Raw genomic sequence first — 9,764 nt, 5'->3', positions numbered from 1 at the left:
TTATTTTTTTCCTAAGAAGGACTGAGGCTTTCATTTTTTCTTTTGGCCTTTTTTTTTTCTTGAGCTTCATATAGCCTGTGAGTTGTTTCTGGGGTATTCAGAGCTTTCTGGGATTAGCATCAAATCATCAGTGACTGCATATTATGTCTGTTCTTTTGTGACTGGGTTACCTCAGGATTATATTCTCTAGATGCATCCATTTTCTTGGGAATTTCATAAAGTCATTGTTTCTGATAGCCGAATATTATTCCATTCTGTAAATATACCACATTTTTTTGTATCCATTCATCTACTGAAGGACATCTGGGTTCTTTCCAGCTTCTGGCTATTATAAATAGGGCTGCTATGAACATTGTGGTGCATGTGTCTTTATTGTATGTTGGAGCATCTCTGGGGTATATACCCAGAAGTGGAATAACTGGGTCTTCAGGTAGTACTATGTCCAGTTTTCTGAGGAACCACCACACTGATTTCCAGAGTGGTTGTACCAGTTTACAACCCCACCAACAGTGGAGGAGTGTTCCTTTTTCTCCACAACTTTGCCAGCATCTGCTGTCATCTGAGTTTTTGATCTTAGCCATTCGGACTGGTGTGAGGAGGAACATCAGGGTTGTTTTGATTTGCATTTCCCTGATGACTAAGGATGTCTAGCACTTCCTTAGATGCTTCTCAGCCATTTGATATTCCTCAGTTGAGAACTTTTTGTTTAGCTTTGTACCCCATTTTTTAATAGGATTGTTTGAGTCTCAGGTGTCTAATTTCTTGAGTTCTTTGTATACCTTGGATATTAGGCCTCTATCAGATGTGGGATTGATAAATGTCTTTTCCCAATCTGTTGGCTGCTGTTTTGTTTTCTTGACAGTGTCCTTAGCCTTACAGAAACTTTGCAATCTCATTAAGTCCCATTTGTCAATCTTTGACTTTAGAGCACAGGCCATTGGTGTTCTGTTCAGGAAAAATTCCCCTGTGCCTATGTGTTCTAAGGTTTTCCCTACTTTCTCTTCTAATAGTTTCAGTGTACCTGGTTTAATGTGGAGATCTTTGATCCACTTGCACTTGAGCTTTGTACAAGGAGATAAGAAAGGGTCTATTTTCATTCTTATGCATGCTGGGTGCCAGTTGAACCAACACCATTTGTTGAAGAGGCTGTCCTTTTTACATTGAATGTTTACAGCTACTTTGTCAAAAATCAAGTGACCATATGTGTGAGGGCTCATTTCTGGATCTTCTATTCTATTCCATTGATCCACATGTCAATCTCTGTACCAGTACCATGCAGTTTTTAACACAATTGCCTTGTAATATAGCTTGAGGTCAGGGATGGTGATTCCCACAGATGTTTTCTTGTTGTTGAGGATGGATTTCACTATTCTAGGTTTTTTGTTATTCCAGATGAAATTGCACATTGCTCTTTCCAACTCTATGAAGAATTGGGTTAGAATTTTGATGGGGATTACATTGAATCTGTATATTGCTTTTGGTAAGATGGCCATTTTTACAATCTTGATCCTTCCAATCCATGAGCATGGGGGATCTTTCCATTTTCTGAGATCTTCCTCAATTTCCCTTTTCAGAGATTTGAAATTCTTGTCATACAGGTCCTTCACTTGCTTAGTTAGGGTCACACCAAGGTATTTCATATTGTTTGTGACTATTGTGAAGAGTATCCTTCCCCTAATTTCTTTCTCCTCATGTTTGTCCTTTGAGTAGAGGAAGGCTACTGATTTGTTTGAGTAAAATTTTATCCAGCCACTTTGCTGAACTTGTTTATCAGCTGTAGAAGTTCTCTGGTGGAATTTTTGGGGTCACTCAAGTACACTATCATGTCATTTGCAAATAGTGATATTTTTACTTCTTCCTTTCCAATTTGTATCCCTTTGACTTCCTTTTTCTGTCTAATTGCTCCGGCCAGGACTTCCAGTACTATGTTGAATAGGTAGGGGGAGAGTGTGCAGCCTTGTCTAGTCCCTGATTTTAGTGGAATTGCTTCAAGTTTCTCACCATTAAGTTTGATGTTGGATATTGGATTGCTGAATATTGCTTTTATTATGTTTAGGTATGGGTCTTGGATTCCTGTTCTTTCCAAGACTTTTAACATAAAGGGGTGTTGAATTTTGTCAAATGCTTTCTTAGCATCTAATGAGATGACCATGTGGTTTTTTCTTTGAGTTTGTTTATATGGTGGATTTTGTTGATAGATTTTCGTATAGTAAATGATCCCTGCATCCCAGGGATGAAGCCTACTTGATCATGGTGAATGATCGTTTTGATGTGTTCTTGGATTCACTTCGCAAGGATTTCGTTGAGTATTTTCGCATCAATGTACATAAGTGAGATTGGTCTGAAGTTCTCTTTCTTTGTAGGGTCTTTGTGTGGTTTAGGATTGAGAGTTATTTTGGCCTCGAAAAATGAGTTAGATAGTTTTCCATCTAATTTTACTTTGTGGAATAGTTTGGAGAGTATTGGTATTAGGTCGTCAATCAATATCTGATAAAATTCTGCACCAAACCCATCTGGACATGGGCTTTTCTTGATTGGGAGGCTTTTGATGACTGATTCTATTTCATTAGGTGTTATGAGATTATTTAGATGGTTTGCCTGGTCCTGGTTTAACTTTAGTATCTGGTATCTGTCTAGGAATTCATCCATTTCTTCCAGATTTTCCAGCTTTGTTGAGTATAGGCTTTTGTAGTAGGATCTGATGATTTCTTGAATTTCCTCAGTTTCAGTTGTTATGTCTTCACTTTCCTTTCTGATTTTGTTAATTTGGTTACTCTCTCTTTGCCCTCTAGTTAGTCTGGCTAAGGGTTTATCAATCTTGTTAATTTTCTCAAAGAACCAGCTCTTGGGTTTGTTGATTCTTTGACTGTTTCTTTTTGTTTCTATTTGGTCAATTTCTACTCTGAGTTTGATTATTTCTTGCTGTCTACTCTTCTTAGGTGTATCTGCTTCCTTTTATTCTAGAGCTTTCAACTGTGATGTCAAGTTGCTAGTGTATGCTCTCTCCAGTTTCTTTTTGGAAGCACTCAGAGCTATGAGTTTTCCTCTTAGTACTGCTTTCTTTGCATCCCATAGGTTTGGGTATGTTGTGTGTTCATTTCATTAAATTCTATAAAATCCTTAATTTCTTTCTTTATTTCTTCTTTGACCATGCTATTGTTTAATAGAGCATTGTTCATTTTCCATTTGTATATGAGATTTTTGTTGTCTTTGTTGTTATTAAAGACCAGCTTTAGTCCATGGTGATCTGATAGGATCCATGGGAATATTTCAGTCTTCTTATATCTATTGAGACTTGTTTTGTGACTGATTATGTGGTCAATTTTGGAGAACGTACCATGAGGTTCTTTTGTTTTAGGGTGAAATCTTCTGCATATGTCTATTAATTACAATTGGTTCATTATCTCTGCTAGTTTCTCTTTGTCCTTGTTCGATTTTGGCTTCCATGATCTGTCCACTGATGAGAGTCGGGTGTTGAGGTCTCCCACTATTATTGTGTTTGGTGCAATGTATTTTTTGAGCTTTAGTAGGGTTTCTTTTATGAATATGGGTTATCTTGTATTTGGAGCATATATGTTAAGAATTGAGAGTTCCTCCTGATAAATTTTTTCTGTAATGAGTAAAAAGTGTCCTTCCTTATGTTTTTTGATATTTTAAGTTAAAAATTTACTTTATTTGATATTTGAATGGCCACTCCAGCTTGTTTCTTGGGATCGTTTCTTCCCAACCTTTTACTCTGAGATAGTGTCTGTCTTTGTCTCTGAGATGAGTTTCCTGTATGCAGCAACATGCTGGATTCTGTTTATGTATAGTGTCTGATAGCCTATGTTTTTTTTTAATTGGGGAATTGAGACCATTTATGTTAACAGATATTAAGGAATAGTGGTTACTGTTTCCTACTATTTTTGATTTTAGACGTCGAATTGTGTCTGTGTGTCTTTCTTCTTTTGGTTTTCTTGCTTAGTTATTTTCTTGTTTTTTTCTAGGATGTAGTTTCCCTCCTCGTATTGGGTTTTCCACCTATTATTCTTTGTAGGGCTGGATTTGTGGTCAGATATTGTGTAAATTTAGTTTTGTCTTGGAATATCTTGGTCTCTCCATTTATGTTGATTGACAGTTTTGCTGGGTATAGCAACCTGGGCTGACATTTATGTTCTCTTAGAGTCTGTATGATGTCTGTCCAGGATTTTCTAGCTTTCATGGTCTCTGTTGAGAAGTCGGGTATAATTCTGATTGGTCTGCTTTTATATGTTACATGATCTTTTTCTCTTACTGCTTTTAGTATTCTTTCTTTGTTTTGAACACTTGGCGTTTTGACTATTATGTGTCGGGAAGAATTTATTTTCTGGTCCACTCTATTTGGAGTTCTGTAGGCTTCTTTTATGCTCATGGTCATCTCATTCTTAAGGGTAGGGTAGTTTTCTTCTATGATTATGTTGAAGATATTTACCATGCCCCTTAGTTGATATTCTTCACCCTCTTCTATTCCTATTATTCTTAGCTTTGGTCTTCTCATTGTGTCCTGGATCTCCTGGACAGTTTGAGTTAGGAGCTTTTTGGCTTTTGCATTTTCGGACTGTTTTGTCTATGTTTTCAATGTGTCTTCGGCCCCTGAGATTCTCTCTTCCATCTCTTGTAGTCTGTTGGAGATGCTTGCATCTGTGACTCCTGATTTCTTTTTTAGGTTTTCTACCTCCAGGGTTGTCTCTTTTAGTGTTTTCTTTATTGTTTCTATTTCCATTTTTTAATTCCTTCATCTCTTTGTCTCTGTTTTCCTCTAGTTCTTTGATTTCTTTGTGTGTGTGTTCTGATGTTGTCAAGTCATCTTGGTTTCCATTGCTTAAGTTCTTTTGCTTTCCTCTTGCCAACTTATTGTCTGTGATTATACATGGTCTTGTTAGTTATTGGTACCCATCTCTCCCCTGTACTTGAGGGACAGAGGTTTCAGGAAAAGTACTGATTCTGAGTATTTGGCATTTGGTGGGCAAGTAGTGAATTATGTTAGCAGTGACTCAGCTCTGTCTTTGTGAGCTCAGATGTGGGAGCTCTTGTGAGGCTGTTCTGGTAGCTCAGCCCTGTGCCCACAGGTCCTGAGTACTACTGGCAGAGACCTGGCTCTTTCTCTAGGCCACTACAGACCCTTTTCCCAATAGCATGGTACTTTCTGCTCTCTGAGGACTCCCGTTTTGCTCTCCTTGGACCTATGTGTCAGACTCCTCTCTAGTCTAGATGTAAGAGGGTCTGTAGAGTTGAATTTCAAGCACTGCCTTTCCAGGGCAAACCCTAGCTTCCACTGACAAGGGCTTGTGCCTTACTGTGGGCCTGTGTGTCTAGACTTTGAGCCAGGGCTTTTCGGGTGGATCCTGAGTCCCTATGCCAGAGTTCTGGCTGCACTGTACTGGAGGGCCGAGTTTTCTCCATGCTCTGCCTAGCCCTCTCTGCTCTTTGGCTCTTCACAATGCAGTCTCACCAGGCCTGTGTCTCTGGATCTTTGCTGTTCCAGGTGGCAAATGGCCTGTGCGTTTGGTCTGTACGCAAGGCCTTTCCGGGCGGATACAGAGTCTCTATGGCAGAGTTCCTGTTCTATTGAACCAACCAGAGAGCTGCATTTTCCACATGCTCCGCCTGGCCCTCTCTGCTCTTTGGCTATTTACAGCACAGTCTTGCCAGACCTGTGTCCCTGGATCTCTGCTCTTCCTGGTGGCAAATGGCCTGAATGTTTGGTCTGCACGCAATGGCTTTCTGGGCAGGTACCAAGTCCCTATTCCAGGGTTCCTGCTCCCTTGAACCAACCGGAGGGCCGTGTTTTCCACGTGGTTGGCCTAGACCTCTCTGTGCTTTGGCTACTCACAGAGCAATCTCACTAGGTTTGTGTCTCTGGATCTCTGCTGTTCCAGGTGGCAAATGACCTGACATTCAAGGGCTTTCTGGGCAGATACCAAGTCCCTATGGCAGAGTTCCTGCTCTCCTGAACCAACTGGAGAGCCATGTTTTCCGTGTGCTTGGCCTAGACCTCTCTGCGATTTGGCTACTCACGGTGCAGTCTCACCAGTCCTGTGTCCCTGGATCTCTGCTGTTCCAGGTGGTTGCTACATTTTTTTTTTCCCTTAAGAACAGCAGTATTTGATTTGACCCTGGGTCTCTGGTTTCTGATTCCCCTAAATGTATCGGGTATGGATTCCATCTCATGGAGTAGTCCTTAAGTCAAATCAGATATTGGTTGGTTTCTCTCACAAGCTTTGTGCCACAATTGCCCTAGCACATCCTGTAGGCAGGATACCACTGTACATCAAAGGGTTTGTAGTTGGCTTGGAGTTCTTTTTTTTTTTTTTTAGCATGAAGAATAGCTTCTTGTACCAAAGGTGCTAGAATTGTAGGGTGTGAAGGCTCTACGTCAGAACCAGATCAACTCCATCTTCAATTAGTTGTGTAGGTGTTGTTTTCAGCCATGGGGCCTTACTGTCACTTTGTGGAGAGCAACCTATTGTCTTAACAACAACCTGGGTTGTTTGGGGGATTCCCTTGGGAGTCCCTTTGGCCACCTGAGGTGAGACCCTTCAAATGTAGGACTGCCCAGGTCTATCTGAGGCTTAGGGCTATTGCTGCCTGGATCCCTGTTTTTAGCCTTGGAGAGTCAGGATGCCCTGTTTCACTCTGATGTCCTGGGTTTGACTGTTCTTACCGGAAGCAGTCCTTGAGATGTGGCGATGGAGGCTGTCCTCTCCTCTTTTGAGACAGTCTCACTGTCTAGCATGGGCTTGCCTGGAACTTACTATGCTCTCCAAGCTGGTCTTGGATTCATGGCAATCTTACTGCCTCAGCCTCCTTAGCGCTGGTATTGCAACATCTGGCTGAGTCTGCCATTTAAAAAAACCTGGGCACTGCATACTTCACTCACCAGTAGTGATAGGACAGTGATGGTGCTAAGGGGGAGACTAGGAGAGAAAGCCCTGTTGCCTGGAATCCCAGAACCCTTGGGAGGGAAGCCTGGCCCTGCAGCCTCTCAGGGATGCTCCAGAGCCTTGATGACTCAGACTACCCTCTATCCTGCACCTGCCCAACCTACTTTCTGCTTTATCTCTGACCCATGAGCCCCTTGCTTCTTACAGCATCTATCGTCTCTTGCTTCTGCTTATTGCCATGGCCCCTGCTTGAGTTTTTCTTGAATGCAGTGAGCTTAAAGGTTCCTACCATTCTCTCTCTCTCTCTCTCTCTCTCTCTCTCTCTCTCTCTCTCTCTCTTTCTCTCTCTCTCGATTTGAAAGATTCAGATGGTGGAACTCTTGCTTCTCAGCATTTCTCCTTTCAACTGCCACCTTTCCTCAGTGTCCCTATTAGAGACTGTGCCTTCAGACCAAGACCTCCACCCACTGGAACCTACTATGTTTTCAAAAAAAAATATTGTACTTCTGCTCTATGAGAATGCTGCCTAGTGCTCTCTGTTTAGTGTAAATGAACGTATTCATCAAGGCAACTGAAGATTAAGTGAACAGATGGTTATGGAAAATCCCTGGTGACAGATGGGGGATAGCAGACTAGAATAAGGTATATCAAAACTGAGAAGGGTGGGCTGAGGAAGGAACTCAGCGCAGCTATAGGTAGGCTCTGAAATCTGACTCTATTTGTATGGTCATCTAGACACAGCTCTTTCCTGGTCTGAATTCCCTATGTTTATTTTCTCTTTTACATTCCCAGTCTACCTAAGGAGCTCCCTATTGACACTGGGTGCTGGCTGGAATGAAAAGTATGGGCTGGGTAGTTGAGGTCTAGGAAGCCCTTACTTGTCAGCACCAGATGCTAGAAAGGTGGAGAAAAGTTGTGGAGAGTGGCTGGACCCTGAGGAGCCCATAACTTCTGGAATTTGGAGCTGGATAGATAGGGGAAAGTTTGGATGTCATGTGAATTTAGATGGAGGCTATAGTGATTTTGTAGATTGTTTTCAGTGGTGTCTTAGTTAAGGTTTTACTGCTATGGACAGACACCATGACCAAGGCAAGTCTTATAAGGACAACATTTAATTGGGACTGGTTTACAGGTTCAGAGGTTCAGTCCATTATCATCAAGGCAGGACTATGGCAGCATCTAGACAGACATGGTACAGGAGAAGCTGAGAATTCTACATCTTCATCTGAAGGCTGATAGCAGAATACTAGCTTCCAGGCAGCTAGGATGAGGTTTTTAAAGCTCACATCCACAGTGACACACCTACTTCAACAAGGTCATACCTTCTAATAGTGCCACTCCCTGAGCCAAGCATATACAAACCACAAGTAGCATATTGTTACTAAAACTATTGATTGCACCAAAACAGAAACTTTGGAGGACTTTCCCTTCTGTTTCTTCAGTGTTGTATAGTTTTTGTTTTAAAGTGTTTTCCCCCCTTGTCTCTCTGATAAGATTTATTCCTAAGTGACTTATTATTTCTGAAGCTGGGGTGAATGAGATTGTTTTTCTGGTTTCTCTTTCTCTAGGTTCATTATTAGTCTATAAAAATATATTGATCTTTGTATATTGGATTTATATCTTGATTTTTTTCTGAAATTCAAAAGAAACCAGGTCTATTTTTTTAATGGACATTTTAGGGTTTTCTAAGTAGAAGGTCATATCATCTACAAATAGGAATCATTTGTCTTCCTTCTTAGTTTTTCTTTCTCTTTATTGTTATGGATAATAATTCACATACTATAATGAACAAGACTGTAGACATCTCTTAACCTGCTTCTGATTTTAGAGAAAGTGATTTTATCTTTTCCCCATTCAGAATAATGTTGGCTGTCAGCCTGCTGGAGGTAGCCCTTGCTGTGTGGAGGTATGATCCACCTACAGTTAGTGTCCACAGGACTATGACCCACCTACAGTTAGTGTCCTCGGGACTATGATCCACCTACAGTTAGTGTCCACAGGACTTTATTATGATGGGATGATTCCTCAGGTTTTTTCTTCTTCTGTGACTATTGAGATAATCGTGTGATTTTTGTCCTTGCTTCTACTTATGCAATTATTGATTTGTGCACATTGACCTGTCTTGGTCATGGGGTATGATTGTGTTGTATGCGTTGATTTGTGCATGTTGAACTGCCTTGGCCATGATGTATGGTCTTTAAAGTATGTTGTCAAATTCTGCTTGTGGAGATTTTACTGAGGATTTTTTGCATCTATATGAAACAAGGAGTGGGTTTATAGCTTTGTGTTTTAGTTGCCTTCTTGCCTGACTTGGACAGGAGGGCAATGTAGGCTTCATAGAAGGAGGCTGGAAACATTTCTTCCCTTCCCATCTTATGGAAGAATTTGAAGCTTGCTAGCAACTGTCACTGCTGTCACCTTGCTCCTCATTGCTGTTGTGAGTGCACCAGTTCAGTGACCCTATCATAGCCAGAAGACCCTGTTTTACCCCAGTCCTCCCAACTGTTGACAACATAAAATATGTATGTGAAGTATGAAGTGTGTGTGTGTGTGTGTGTGTGTGTGTGTGTGTGTGTTAGTTATTTGCAGATCTCATGAAATCTAGCAGGAAGCAGCCCTGGGATTCTTGTTATTGGGAGACTTTTATTGCTACTCTGGTGTCATTACCTGTTACAGATCTTTTTAGACTTTAAGACATTATCAAGAAAACAAAACGGCAACCAACAGAATGGGAAAAGATCTTTACCAACTCCACATCAGATAGAGGCCTAATATCTAAGGTATACAAAGAACTCAAAAAGCTAGACACCAGAGAATCAAATAACCCTATTAAAAAATGGGGTACAGAGCTAAACAAAACGT

The sequence above is a fragment of the Micromys minutus genome (genome assembly GCF_963924665.1).
Source record: "Micromys minutus genome assembly, chromosome: 3".
NCBI lineage: Eukaryota > Metazoa > Chordata > Mammalia > Rodentia > Muridae > Micromys > Micromys minutus.
This window is presented reverse-complemented; position numbering follows the sequence as displayed.